Source organism: Euprymna scolopes, chromosome 6 (genome assembly GCF_053919585.1).
Source record: "Euprymna scolopes isolate OS-2025 chromosome 6, ASM5391958v1, whole genome shotgun sequence".
Lineage (NCBI taxonomy): Eukaryota > Metazoa > Mollusca > Cephalopoda > Sepiida > Sepiolidae > Euprymna > Euprymna scolopes.
In genome coordinates this window covers 5,034,876-5,052,500 of record NC_136487.1, presented here as the reverse complement: position 1 = coordinate 5,052,500, position 17,625 = coordinate 5,034,876, and the positions used below count along the sequence as shown (strand labels likewise).

The following is a 17,625-nucleotide window of genomic DNA, read 5'->3' as shown; positions in this document are numbered from 1 at the left end:
ATTATTATTATTATTATCATTATTATTATTAGCAGCAGTAGTAGTTGTAGTAGATGTGTATTATCTGTTTCTTTTTACATTAAAATCAATCAATCTAATAATCTAATAATATGTGCCTACACTAAAGATGGCTTCCCATGTGGTAGGGATATCTCTAAAGAAGATCCTAATTTACCTTATATGTGCTTCCCGATTGCACTTGCTTACACCATTGCATTTATATTTACCCTCTATCGGCACCATAACAGCGGAGTATGTCTATATATTTAAGAGTATATCTTAGAAAATAGACTATAGCCTGTCTGCACATCCCTCGGCTAACATTCACATCTGTGGTGACTTCAACGTCCATAACGTGGAATGGCTGACCCACTCAAATAAGACAGATAGATGAGGGGAGGTTGACAAGGTCGCTGGAAAGATAGTGGCATCCTTCTACCACTCCAGAAGATATATCACTACTGATGCAATTCTCTATCTGTATAAAAGCCGAGTACGTCCAATGATGGAATACTGCTGCCATATCTGGGCAGGAGCTGCTAAAAACAGCCTATCCTGCCTTGACAGAGTACAAAATAGACTTTGTGGCTTAGTAGGGGATGCCCTTTTCTCTACCCTGCAACCTCTCTCCCACAGAAGAGACGTTGCGAGCCTGTCTTTGTTTTATCGTTATTTCCATGGCAGGTGCTCGTCTGAGCTCCAATCTCTGGGCCCCTCTCGCCAATCTTTTACGAAAAACACCCGTCTAGCTGAATCCACTGTGAAAAATTTTCCCCACTCTTTATCTTTGCCTAAATCAAAACGTAGATTCCATGAACAAAGTTTCTTTCTTAGAAGTGCACGCCTGTGGAACTCTGTTCCGTCTGCTTGCTTCCCACCTGACTAAAACCTGGATGTCTTCAGGTCCAACTAAACAAATTCCTGATGAACCGCTCCCTTAAGTAGACACTTTATCAAATTTCCACACTAACGTACTGTACATGCAATAACCTTTATCCCTGAGTGGCTTCCGTGCCTTGATAAGTGGTAACCACCTTGTAAAAAAAAAGATTAATAAAATAAAATAAATTGGAATGGGAAATATGAACATTATTTAACAGAAACAAGTCACAGAAATGTACAACTCCTGAAATTCCCATGCCAAGAATGGTTTCTAAATAGTAATGAAATGCCTTTGATATGTCAAGAGCAATTTCCCTAGAAAGGAAATCTCTGCCAAGAGATACGCTAAGCCTGTTAGCACATCATCAAGCAGAACGGAAACCATGTTGCAGGTTATTTTTGCTTAGGTCATTGTACTACTTCTCTATTTAACACAGATTCCAGCAACTTACTCATGGCGCACAGGAGACTTATTGGTCTGCATTGAAAGGGAGATAATCGATCACCTGAATGTTTGAATATGGGACATAGTGATGGGGTTTTCCATAGAAGCTATTCTACTTAAGACAACGCTTAAACAACTTTGCAAGTATGGGAGCTAGTTTTGATTGAAGCTTTTTGAGTACTATAATAGGAATGCCGCCAGAACCAGTTGCTTTACTGGAATCAACGTTTTTTATTAGCTTGGCAACATCTAGATATAACATATAAGAGATATTTGTATGCCGCATAGCCTGTTTTAAGACACAGAAGGAAATGATCGTATAGGGTAGAATTCGCTGCAAAGTTCTTTGCTAAGAGTTTTGCATTGTCCGATGCTGACGAGATCACCTCAAGTTCACAGATAATAGTTGGGATAGAGCATACACTTCTATTCAGGATCTGTTTTCTTATTTGCCAAAAATTGGTGGGAACCAAGCTGTTGCTCACCTACTTTGGACTTGACGGACTGAGCATACATCTCTTCCGCGTACTTTACACTTTTACAGTGGTTGCTGACAGTCCTGAAAGCGGCTTTACTCTTAGTACATCTATTACGTTGGAAGCAATAGAAATAGTGATTTCAGTGCTCAATGGCAACAGCGCATTCTGGAAAGAACCTCGGCTGGCTGTTAGGTTTTTACTGGAATTTTTTCGAGGGTATGAAGCGGTCTATACCTATAATTAGCCATTCTGCCAGGTCTGATATTATAGGACACGTTCTTTGCAACATGGAACGCAGAGGTAGATCTGATATAAATGTACGAAAGATATTCCAGTCAGCCATAGAATATAGATATACAGTACGATGAACAGGTACGTCTGATGACTTATTACATTTTGTTTTTATCTTAACTGATACAACCGAGTGGACGGAAGATCCCAGTGGAGACAACACAGAAGGTGAACATAGTTCAGGACAAGTTGTGAGGAAAAGGTCTAGAAGACTTGCATACTGATAATCAGGGTCAGACACACGAGTGGGTTTATGAACAATCTGAGTTAGATCATAAACAATAGAGAAATCGTGCCCCCCCTTATCATCTGGCTTGTTTGTGAACATTGAAGTCTCCACAGACACGAATATTAGCCGAAGGAGGAGCAGACAGGATGTGGTCAATTTTCTCAGATATGCTCTTAAAGAGAGTAACTCCGCTGTGATGGGGGGGGCGATATAGGCAAATATAAACGCAGTCGTGTGAGCAAGTGCAACCCGGAAGCACACATAGGGTAAATTAGGGACATCTCTGGAGATGTCCGTATCATATCTCTAATGTAGGCACATATTCCAGACCTATATCAATCTTGGGAGTCAGATTTGGATATTAAATAAGAATATCCTTTAATGACGAACTAATCTAGGGAAATAGTCGGTTCAATACACCGACTTCTTATTGTGCATACAAATCGTCGATTATTTTCCTTTATGAAAAACTTCAAATAATATTAAAAGCAAACCTTGCAAACATTTTTTTTAACAAGAAATATAAAACTTTATGTGTTTTACAACTTTAAATCAATTATAAGGAAAATATTTGAAAAAATATTTGGAAAAATTTACTCATGTAATATACGCCCTTCACCCCACTCAGTGTACATTTTACGTTTTGCAAAAATATATGCGGACACTACACGGGTCTTTACAGTAATTAAATGCTTTTTTAAGAAACAAATCTCTAATTGAATATTGATATATATTGTAAGAATATATGTATGTATATATAATTACGCAATAACCCTACTTTATACGTTAAAGCACTAGTGTTTCCTGCTTACGCAAGCATTAGTGTAGACGTGACAATTTCTGCCGGCCATGAGATTTGAGCTACGAAGCCACCTTTTGCTCTATTTGATAAGGCTTTATCTCAGGTTCACCAAACAATTACGACGAGAATGAAGAGGATTAAGAACTATTAAGCATCGAATTCGGACGAATGCATTAAACAGTCTAGAGTGTTCGAACGGAGGGAAGTCGTAACCACTGCACAAAAGCTAGTTGACTACCTTTTAGTTATTACTCTGCATACAGTTCCCATTCATAAGCATACTTAAATGGGCTACATAATTGCAATTAATAATTACTCTTTATGCCTTAAGACACTAGTGCTTCATGCTTACGCAATCATCAGTGTAACGGTAACAATTCCTACCGGTCATGGGATTTGAACCCAGACACAAAGCCACCCTTAGCCCCATTTGCTTAGTTTTTACCTTAAAGCCACCAAACAATTGCCAAGATATTAAACGTCAAATTCGGGCACACACACACACACAAACACACACACACACACACACACACACACACACACACATATATATATATACATATACATATATATATATATATATATATGTATATGTAGTCATCCACATACAGTATTGTTTCGTTGTATCACAATTTATCAGTGCGGCTAGACTAGCACCTTTCCCTAGCCAAAGATTGAACCTAGAATCATTGCGTTGATAGTCGGCAGTTCTACCTATCGACCCACTATATATATATTTATGGTGAAATGTCTCGTCGTGTTCGACGCATGAAGGTCATTAATTTACTCTGTTATACTTTTCTTTTAATTTCTGTACCGCATGTGTAACACACGGCCAACTCTGCTCCCACAAACCAAGCCGTGTGACTCACAAGTGATGGGTTGATCAGGTATAGCTTCTTATTCGCGCTTTACGAAGATTGGCTTGATAACATATCTTCCATTGAAACATTATTTTTTTTTCGGAAAATAGAGTGAGCAAATTCATGGACTGCTCACACACTGAGTTGTTTAAAATGGTGATGTTATGCGTAGAACCCTTTGCACTTATTGATATCACATTGATTACATTGATTGGTGCAAAATATGACACAGAATCAATGAACAAATTCACGCAGGCTCGTATTGCCAGAGTTTTGCATTTTTAGGTAGATTATCGAGCAGGACTGAAGAACTCCTACTTGCCCATGAAGTGAGTTATGACTAGGGTTATGACAACAGCATATTCTTTTCATTGTTTTTACACTCGAGTATATATTCGACACAGTTAGACACAATTAATGAATCGAGGATCACATCACCCTACATCAAAACATATAAGATATGAATGGATATATATCTGAGAATCAAAACAAGGAAAAGAATATGCTGTTGTCATATCCCTAGTTATAACACGCCAAGAAGCACCCACCTGGTAATATGCAATAATGTATTATATTTATTATAGAATATATATATATATATATATATATAATTTAATTACCAAATTAACTTATACATGATTATTTTACACACACACGCGCACACGCGCGCACCCACACCCACACACACGCACACACACGCACACACACACGCACACACACACACACACATATATTGTTTACTTATTTGATCTGTCAAGGTAAACGAGGGGAATCGTTTGAGCTTTATTGCCTTGAAAATCAGCGTTTAGCGATCATAATCTTAGTGACTAGCTTGCCAACTCTTGCACGATGGGGCAGTCGGTGTGTATATGTCGGATGAAGAGTAAACTTACTTCATCAGACACCACCCTCCCAGCACAAAAGATTAACGTAAAACAACAAAAACCTGCTGACAAGACAAAGCAACATATGTCTTGATCGCACGTCCCCCACGAGTGTCTAAAGATAATAAGTCCCACCACTGACGCGCCTACGTCAAAACAAAGCCCTGGGTGACAGCAGCCTGATAAACAGCAATCATGCCCACAGAATTTCACCCTCGGAAAGGAGAAAGGGAATGAGGAAAAGAGAGGAGGGGGAGTGAAGAGAAAAAGAGAGAAAGGCAAGGAGCTTTGAGGTTGATGTGTGTGGGAGTTTGTAAATTGCAATTGCTCTTGGTTGGGTCCGGACAACAAACGAGGAACTGGTAACTGCCAACCGTAATCAAAAATGATTATAGCACCTTAGCTACAAATCTCTTTCTCTTCCCCTCCCTCTTTCTCCCGCACTCTTTCTCTCCCCCTCTCTCTCTCTCTCTCTAAGCCTCTAATTTTTATTCTCTCTTCCACCCACTCTCTTTCTTTGTGCCATTCTCTCTATTTATTCATTCCTATCACTATCTATCTATTTCTCTCTATTACAATCGCTTTTTGTAAAACACACACGAAGACACACGCATACACGAGGGATGGCCAACCTAAGGCACATGCGCAGATAATAGCACATTGCACGATTATAAGTGACAAACTGAAACCTTTAGATGATAGAAGAAAAACAAGTTAAAGTAAATGCTTTATAAAAAAAGCTGTGATTTAATGAAGTCATGCCATAACGATTATTTGACAAAATGATCTTTTCCGTTTTGATAATTTACATAATTCGAACTGTTCCCATGTTCGTTGTAAACCAATTAATCCAACTAATTCAAATTAGTAATCTTTGTATAAAAACTTAATAAATTTTATTTTCATTAATTTTATTAATTCGTGTTAGCAAGCATCTTTGTACGTTTTTTGCCTCGCATGAAAACATAAAATAACGTTGCTATATAAACCGAGGAGGCACATCTTAGTTGATAATAGGAGAAACGGAACATTATACACATGGTTTTCTTGTTCATGGGATATATGTTTATATCTATGTACATATATGTACGCACACACACAAACGCACACACACACACAAACGCACACACATATATATATTTAACTATGTATGAATAAAAAATCAATACGAAAAATATATAAATGTTTATATCTTTTCTGTATTTATTTCCTGTGTGTTGACGTATAGGAATACAAAAAGTCTTTTGAAAAAAAAAACAAGAATGTTTCCTTCAAAAGCACGTATTTCGGCCGATCCTTCGATCTTCTTCAGTGTGAATGATGGAAACATAAGTATAGGACGGGAAGGTTTAGCAGCAGGAGGGGCACGGGTGTAGCTAATAAGGGTAAGATCTATTTGAATATGACCCTTCCAGCATTTTTGACTTGGAATGGTCAGCAACTTGTGTGGCCTCTATCCAAAACTTAGTCTTTCATAAAACTTTGAATTGGATACCCACGCATCCCAGGAACATCGGAGGAGATAGAGTTTGAAGATATTGAGACAAACAGACATATAGCCGTTTATATATATATATATATATATATATATATATATATATATATATATATATATATATATATATATATATAAGTGAAAATGTATGTGTGTGTTCGCTTTTTGTGTATGTCTTCAAAAGTCTTTTGTCCGGCGGATTCTCGATGCCCTCGCTCATTTTTAAAACTTTTTATATCACGTCTAAATTATAATATCTATGACTTAACAAGGGTGGTCGCCTCTCTATTTAATTTGCCCGATGTTGAAACGTTAATTATTCGACATTTTCGAATCTGCACGTGTTGCATTCGTTTTTCGGTATATAAAAAAAAAAAAAAAAAAAAAAAGAAGCGAAACTCGATTCGAAATACTGGCCCACGGCCAGTGGTCTCTAGAAAGCTATGTAACGTTTGGTCAATGTCGGCTTCGTCATATCAGACGGTTGCTTTCATTTCGATACAAGACACTCCTCCTAATAAGCAGGGAGCTGTTTTATTTCCAAAGTGAGTTAAAAACAAAAAAAAAAACGGTTAATTGACCTCATTAAAAACTGTCCCGCAGAAAATGTTAACTGCTGAGTAGCTATCGCGTACCATCGCCGCATGCGCATTAAGCCTTTTCGTATAAAAAAACAGACTCGCGTTAAATAAAACACTGTCCCGCACTCAAAGTTCACGTCAATAACTCGTCAAAAACGGGCACCTGTTTTTTTTTGGGGGGGGTTCACACTTTACTATTTTCCAACTGCGCGTCATGGCTTCGTTGTTTTTTTTAACAACGAACGATTTTTCTTTTTATTTACCCCAAACCACAGACACCTCCAAACACCCGGGCAACGCCGGGTACCCCTCGCTAGTCTAATATATAGAAGGCTATATGTCTCTTTGTCTAAATATTTTATATATATATATATATATATATATATATATATGTGTGTGTGTGTGTGTGTAATCTAATATATAAAAGGCTATATGTTTATGTTTCTTAATATTTTCAAACCCTATCTCCTCCGAAACTAAAAGTCGATAAGCGACGCAAGGAACCTCAAATGATTGGACTTTTATCGACTGTTTTTTATGGACCTTTAGCCGGTTAAAATTGTTTTTGAGGGCTCAAAAATAGGTTAAAATTGTTTTTGAGGGCTCAAAAATAGGTCAAAATTGAAAAAATTGTTATATGTTTTCTACATTTATCTTAGTTTATTTTTTAATTTTTAATAAATTCATACGCATGTCACGCTGGTAAAGTTGCTGTAGTTTCGGTTTTAGCTGATGGCACCACAATACCTTGTGTTTTTTTTTACTTATGAAATCACAAGTCTATGATAATATATACAAAATCTGGACCAACTAAAATATATTTAAGCATATTCAATATATATTTTATAAAATACATATTTAATATATTAAACTAATATATTATTAATATTTAAAATACATAGTTAATATGTCTTTTACGCCCGGGCAAAGCCGTCCCCCTCTAGGCTAATTTTCAAAACTCACTATGTCTGTGTGTCTCCATATTTTCAAACTCTATCTCCTCCGAAAATAAATATCGCAGAGCGGCGCTGAAGCCCTTAAATGATTGGCCTTTATCCAGTTAAAATACTTTTTAAGGGGTAAAAAAGGGGTCAAAAGTAAAAAAATAGTTATACATTTCATACATTCATCTTAATTTATTTTAAATCAGTTCATTTTGAACGATACAGTTTTGCTTTCGGTTTCGATTCTAGCTGATGGCACCTAAATATATATATATATATATATATATATATATATATATATATATATATATATATATATATATATATATAGGACAACAAGAGTATGAAATGAAGTCATAAAACTATATATTGGTAGATATAGAATAGATCATTTTTTGTCCCTAATAAACACTACGATAGACGCCGCATCTTCCCCATGCTACCTAGCACCTTCTCTAATCTTCTGATGAGAAGCATTAGGCTTCGAAATGCCCTGGCATATAAAGTACCTTCTATCCCCCAAATTTTGCTTGTATTCCATTATTCAATAAATGATCCATTCTATATCTACCAATATATAGTTTTGTGACTTCATTTCATACTCTTGTTGTTCTATTGTATAAGCTCCAATAATAATTGTTGAGCTTGGCATTATCCAGATAAGTCTCCTCTTGTGGAATTGAACTCTCTCTTGTTCCTCTTACGCATTAAGATATATATATATATATATATATATATATATATATATATATATATATATATGTTGTCACCAAAACTGCTGCAGTAAAGGTGGGCTTACTTTAAAGGGCTAGAAAATTACTCACACATGAGAGTGTCTTGTACCTCTATAAACCCCCTTCCGCCCATGCATGGAATATTGTTGCCACATCTGGCTTAGTGCATCTTTCATTATTTTCCCTTTTAGAAACGGTCCAAAAAGAGGCTCAAATCTAACAGGTTCCGCACTATCAGCCAAACCCAAAGCTCTCTCTCTCATCGCCGCAATGTTGCATCCCTTTGCTTGTTTTTCGAGTGCTTTAATGTAATGTGCTCTGATGAACTCATAGCATTTCTGTTTCCTCGATTAACATATTCACGTCGAACTTGACCATCAGCCAAATCTCAACCACTTAACCTGTGAGTGTCGGAAATTCTTCTACTCTAATAGTTCTTACCTTTGACCGCCATGCTTTGGAATTCCCGCCCTGTTTCCTGATGATACACCCGAAGTATGAGGTTCGCCACAACAACTAAGTTGTTCGAAAATCCACACAGATGACTTGTTATTAATGGTGAAGACTTGGTGCAGAACTAACCACACTTTTTGGTAAAACTGTTAATCTCGGTCGATGCAATGGCTGCCACAAGACAGAGCAGACAGTAGACCGCAGGTTTTTACATCACAGTGTTCCTTCTAGATTCATTTCTTTTAAGGGTGAATCCCTCCCAGTTGATTTAACGCGCACCCAGTACTTCTCTCTAGCGCAATGGTTAGGAGCTCTTACTGTCGTTTTGGCGGTCGGGTTTCGATCCTGGCTTGATGCAGTTGCTTGTCTAGCCGCACTGATTAGCTGTGAAACAGCGAAACAGTACTGTATGCGGATGACTATAACTCTCCCTATATTAGGTTGAGCATATTGGGAAGTGATATACGAATTACCATTAGCATATTCAGCGATACTCTTTGTGTAAACAAATTGATCTTAGGTATTTGGACAGTGTGAAAACACTATTAATTCACTGCTCGCATAGCAGCAGCCAAATAGCGCTATGGTTAGGAGCTCTGACTGTCGTTTGAGCGGTCGGGTTTCGATCCTAGCTTGAAGTAGTTGCTTGTCTAGCCGTACTGATGAGCTGCGAAACAGTACTGTATGTGGATATATATATATATATATATATATATATATATATATATATATATACATATATATGTGTGTGTGTGTGTCTGTTTGTGATTATTATTATTACTACTTGAGAGGTCGCCACTTATTAAGGCACGGAGGTCACTCTAGGATAAGTGTTAAGTGTTAGGTAAATGGTGAGTTAACATGATCAGTAATAGGGGAAGGGGTGGGGCAAGGATAGCTAAGAGATCAGCTAAATGAGAATGTATACACGTTAGATTTGAAGGCAGCAACGTTATAGTCAGCCGGAAAGCAGACACACGATATTGCGTTCCACAAACGGAAAGTTCTAGGAAAGAAACTCTGCTCATGAAATTTTCGTTTAGTTTTAAGTAGAGACAGAGTGAGGAAAGTTGTTGACAGTTGTTGTAGCTAGGCGTGTATTTGTTGCGAACGTTCTCCAGGGTGGGAGCATTGTTATTATTATATAAGGAAACTGAATAGTTTAACAACTAGAGAAAAGGAAAGTTTTAACCATTGGCAAACATTAAGAAGACGGAATGATGAATGTATATTTTGGGGTGGATGTTGTTTTGGAAGGCCGATGGTTCGCGCCAGGTTGCTGTTACCCTCCCACTAGTCAAAATTTGACGTTTATTTCAAGGGTTGTTCGAATAAATTACAATAAAAAAAAAACGGAAGCATGTGCGTCTCGCCAAATTTCTTAACTTTCTCAACATGTCATTTTCGGAAACTCTTAAGATACACACATCCATACACCTCCACACACCTTCACACATCTCAACACACTGACTCGCGCATCAACCATTCGCGCAAATAAAAAAAGTTCATATAACGTTTCTATATATACAAGACTAAATTACATGCCTGACTGTCTGCTTCTCATTCTCTCTTCATCCGATAAAAACGTAACATTTAACGCTGAACGTTTTACAGTTTGATCTTCCATCTTAAGACGAGACCCTAAACTTAGAATCAGTTTAACTTTTTAATGAAATTACTTATTTCCTTTTAAGTAATTGCTGTTTTTATACTTTTTAAGTAAACTATAATAATACACGCTATGTGACTAATTAACAGCGGAATGCCAAAGATAAAGTCTGAGGATTATATGACATCTTTAAAGCTCGACTGGAGGAGAATGGGAAATAATAAAATATTGAGTAAACTTAGTGTTACTTAACTTCAAGAGATACAAGAAATAATAGACAACAGTTTGTAAGACAAGACAAAACCTCTGTCTCATTGCCGTAATGTTACATGCCTGTGGTTGAAGAATCGAAGTTTACATCGACCGAAACGTTATGAAAATAACACCAAGAAAACACATAATAATATTAATTTAATACCAATGTAAAACATAATAATATTGCTTTAATACCAATATAAAACATGATAATATTACTTTAATACCAATATAAAACATAATAATATTACTTTAATACCAATATAAAACATAATAATATTACTTTAATACCAATATAAAACATAATAATATTAATTTAATACCAATATAAAACATAATAATATTACTTTAATACCAATATAAAACATAATAATATTACTTTAATACCAATATAAAATATAATAATATTAATTTAATACCAATATAAAACATAATAATATTACTTTAATAACAATATAAAACATAATAATATTACTTTAATACCAATATAAAACATAATAATATTGCTTTAATACCAATATAAAACATAATAATATTAATTTAATACCAATGTAAAACATAATAATATTACTTTAATACCAATGTAAAACATAATAATATTAATTTAATACCAATATAAAACATAATAATATTAATTTAATACCAATATAAAACATAAAAATATTAATTTAATACCAATATAAAACATAATAATATTACTTTAATACCAATATAAAACATAATAATATTACTTTAATACCAATATAAAACATAATAATATTACTTTAATACCAATATAAAACATAATAATATTACTTTAATACCAATATAAAATATAATAATATTAATTTAATACCAATATAAAACATAATAATATTGCTTTAATACCAATATAAAACATAATAATATTACTTTAATACCAATATAAAACATAATAATATTAATTTAATACCAATATAAAACATAATAATATTACTTTAAAACCAATATAAAACATAATAATATTAATTTAATACCAATATAAAACATAATAATATTAATTTAATACCAATATAAAACATAATAATATTACTTTAATACCAATATAAAACATAATAATATTACTTTAATACTAATATAAAACATAATAATATTACTTTAATACCAATATAAAACATAATAATATTACTTTAATACCAATATAAAACATAATAATATTACTTTAATACCAATATAGAATATAATAATATTAATTTAATACCAATATAAAACATAATAATATTGCTTTAATACCAATATAAAACATAATAATATTACTTTAATACCAATATAAAACATAATAATATTAATTTAATACCAATATAAAACATAATAATATTACTTTAAAACCAATATAAAACATAATAATATTAATTTAATACCAATATAAAACATAATAATATTACTTTAAAACCAATATAAAACATAATAATATTAATTTAATACCAATATAAAACATAATAATATTAATTTAATACCAATATAAAACATAATAATATTACTTTAATACCAATATAAAACATAATAATATTAATTTAATACCAATATAAAACATAATAATATTACTTTAAAACCAATATAAAACATAATAATATTAATTTAATACCAATATAAAACATAATAATATTAATTTAATACCAATATAAAACATAATAATATTAATTTAATACCAATATAAAACATAATAATATTACTTTAATACCAATATAAAACATAATAATATTAATTTAATACCAATATAAAACATAATAATATTAATTTAATACCAATATAAAACATAATAATATTACTTTAATACCAATATAAAACATAATAATATTACTTTAATACCAATATAAAACATAATAATATTACTTTAATACCAATATAAAACATAATAATATTACTTTAAAACCAATATAAAACATAATAATATTACTTTAATACCAATATAAAACATAATAATATTACTTTAATACCAATATAAAACATAATAATATTACTTTAATACCAATATAAAACATAATAATATTACTTTAATACCAATATAAAATATAATAATATTACTTTAATACCAATATAAAACATAATAATATTAATTTAATACCAATATAAAACATAATAATATTACTTTAATACTAATATAAAACATAATAACATTAATTTAATACCAATATAAAACATAATAATATTACTTTAATACCAATATAAAACATAATAATATTACTTTAATACCAATATAAAATATAATAATATTACTTTAATGCCAATATAAAACATAATAATATTGCTTTAATACCAATATAAAACATAATAATATTACTTTAATACCAATATAAAACATAATAATATTACTTTAAAACCAATATAAAACATAATAATATTACTTTAATACCAATATAAAACATAATAATATTACTTTAATACCAATATAAAACATAATAATATTACTTTAATACCAATATAAAATATAATAATATTACTTTAATACCAATATAAAACATAATAATATTACTTTAAAACCAATATAAAACATAATAATATTACTTTAATACCAATATAAAACATAATAATATTACTTTAAAACCAATATAAAACATAATAATATTACTTTAATACCAATATAAAATATAATAATATTACTTTAAAACCAATATAAAACATAATAATATTACTTTAATACCAATATAAAACATAATAATATTACTTTAATACCAATATAAAACATAATAATATTACTTTAATACCAATATAAAACATAATAATATTACTTTAATACCAATATAAAATATAATAATATTAATTTAATACCAATATAAAACATAATAATATTAATTTAATACCAATATAAAACATAATAATATTGCTTTAATACCAATATAAAACATAATAATATTAATTTAATACCAATATAAAACATAATAATATTACTTTAATACCAATATAAAACATAATAATATTACTTTAATACCAATATAAAACATAATAATATTACTTTAATACCAATATAAAACATAATAATATTACTTTAATACCAATATAAAACATAATAATATTAATTTAATACCAATATAAAACATAATAATATTAATTTAATACCAATATAAAACATAATAATATTAATTTAATACCAATATAAAACATAATAATATTACTTTAATACCAATATAAAACATAATAATATTACTTTAATACCAATATAAAATATAATAATATTACTTTAATACCAATATAAAACATAATAATATTAATTTAATACCAATATAAAACATAATAATATTACTTTAATACCAATATAAAACATAATAATATTACTTTAATACCAATATAAAACATAATAATATTACTTTAATACCAATATAAAACATAATAATATTACTTTAATACCAATATAAAATATAATAATATTAATTTAATACCAATATAAAACATAATAATATTACTTTAATACCAATATAAAACATAATAATATTACTTTAATACCAATATAAAATATAATAATATTAATTTAATACCAATATAAAACATAATAATATTAATTTAATACCAATATAAAACATAATAATATTGCTTTAATACCAATATAAAACATAATAATATTAATTTAATACCAATATAAAACATAATAATATTACTTTAATACCAATATAAAACATAATAATATTACTTTAATACCAATATAAAACATAATAATATTACTTTAAAACCAATATAAAACATAATAATATTAATTTAATACCAATATAAAACATAATAATATTAATTTAATACCAATATAAAACATAATAATATTAATTTAATACCAATATAAAACATAATAATATTACTTTAATACCAATATAAAACATAATAATATTAATTTAATACCAATATAAAACATAATAATATTAATTTAATACCAATATAAAACATAATAATATTACTTTAATACCAATATAAAACATAATAATATTACTTTAATACCAATATAAAACATAATAATATTACTTTAATACCAATATAAAACATAATAATATTACTTTAAAACCAATATAAAACATAATAATATTACTTTAATACCAATATAAAACATAATAATATTACTTTAATACCAATATAAAACATAATAATATTACTTTAATACCAATATAAAACATAATAATATTACTTTAATACCAATATAAAATATAATAATATTACTTTAATACCAATATAAAACATAATAATATTAATTTAATACCAATATAAAACATAATAATATTACTTTAATACTAATATAAAACATAATAACATTAATTTAATACCAATATAAAACATAATAATATTACTTTAATACCAATATAAAACATAATAATATTACTTTAATACCAATATAAAATATAATAATATTACTTTAATACCAATATAAAACATAATAATATTGCTTTAATACCAATATAAAACATAATAATATTACTTTAATACCAATATAAAACATAATAATATTACTTTAAAACCAATATAAAACATAATAATATTACTTTAATACCAATATAAAACATAATAATATTACTTTAATACCAATATAAAACATAATAATATTACTTTAATACCAATATAAAATATAATAATATTACTTTAATACCAATATAAAACATAATAATATTACTTTAAAACCAATATAAAACATAATAATATTACTTTAATACCAATATAAAACATAATAATATTACTTTAAAACCAATATAAAACATAATAATATTACTTTAATACCAATATAAAATATAATAATATTACTTTAAAACCAATATAAAACATAATAATATTACTTTAATACCAATATAAAACATAATAATATTACTTTAATACCAATATAAAACATAATAATATTACTTTAATACCAATATAAAACATAATAATATTACTTTAATACCAATATAAAATATAATAATATTAATTTAATACCAATATAAAACATAATAATATTAATTTAATACCAATATAAAACATAATAATATTGCTTTAATACCAATATAAAACATAATAATATTAATTTAATACCAATATAAAACATAATAATATTACTTTAATACCAATATAAAACATAATAATATTACTTTAATACCAATATAAAACATAATAATATTACTTTAATACCAATATAAAACATAATAATATTACTTTAATACCAATATAAAACATAATAATATTAATTTAATACCAATATAAAACATAATAATATTAATTTAATACCAATATAAAACATAATAATATTAATTTAATACCAATATAAAACATAATAATATTACTTTAATACCAATATAAAACATAATAATATTACTTTAATACCAATATAAAATATAATAATATTACTTTAATACCAATATAAAACATAATAATATTAATTTAATACCAATATAAAACATAATAATATTACTTTAATACCAATATAAAACATAATAATATTACTTTAATACCAATATAAAACATAATAATATTACTTTAATACCAATATAAAACATAATAATATTACTTTAATACCAATATAAAATATAATAATATTAATTTAATACCAATATAAAACATAATAATATTACTTTAATACCAATATAAAACATAATAATATTACTTTAATACCAATATAAAATATAATAATATTAATTTAATACCAATATAAAACATAATAATATTAATTTAATACCAATATAAAACATAATAATATTGCTTTAATACCAATATAAAACATAATAATATTAATTTAATACCAATATAAAACATAATAATATTACTTTAATACCAATATAAAACATAATAATATTACTTTAATACCAATATAAAACATAATAATATTACTTTAATACCAATATAAAACATAATAATATTACTTTAATACCAATATAAAACATAATAATATTACTTTAATACCAATATAAAACATAATAATATTACTTTAATACCAATATAAAACATAATAATATTACTTTAATACCAATATAAAACATAATAATATTACTTTAATACCAATATAAAACATAATAATATTAATTTAATACCAATATAAAACATAATAATATTAATTTAATACCAATATAAAACATAATAATATTGATTTAATACCAATATAAAACATAATAATATTAATTTAATACCAATATAAAACATAATAATATTACTTTAATACCAATATAAAACATAATAATATTACTTTAATACCAATATAAAACATACTAATATTACTTTAATACCAATATAAAACATAATAATATTACTTTAATACCAATATAAAACATAATAATATTACTTTAATACCAATATAAAACATAATAATATTACTTTAATACCATTATAAAACATAATAATATTACTTTAATACCAATATAAAACATAATAATATTGCTTTAATACCAATATAAAACATAATAATATTAATTTAATACCAATATAAAACATAATAATATTAATTTAATACCAATATAAAACATAATAATATTACTTTAATACCAATATAAAACATAATAATATTACTTTAATACCAATATAAAACATAATAATATTACTTTAATACCAATATAAAACATTATAATATTAATTTAATACCAATATAACACATAATAATATTACTTTAATACCAATATAAAACATAATAATATTACTTTAATACCAATATAAAACATAATAATATTACTTTAATACCAATATAAAATATAATAATATTACTTTAATACCAATATAAAACATAATAATA

At 27.6% G+C, this 17,625-nt stretch overlaps 1 protein-coding gene across 1 annotated transcript in view; it reads left to right on the top strand.

Moving 5' to 3' along the window:
- The window catches only part of LOC145277475 (protein APCDD1-like), a 337,756-nt gene that overhangs the window by 289,674 nt on the left and 30,457 nt on the right, over window positions 1–17,625 (top strand). The window lies entirely within an intron of this gene.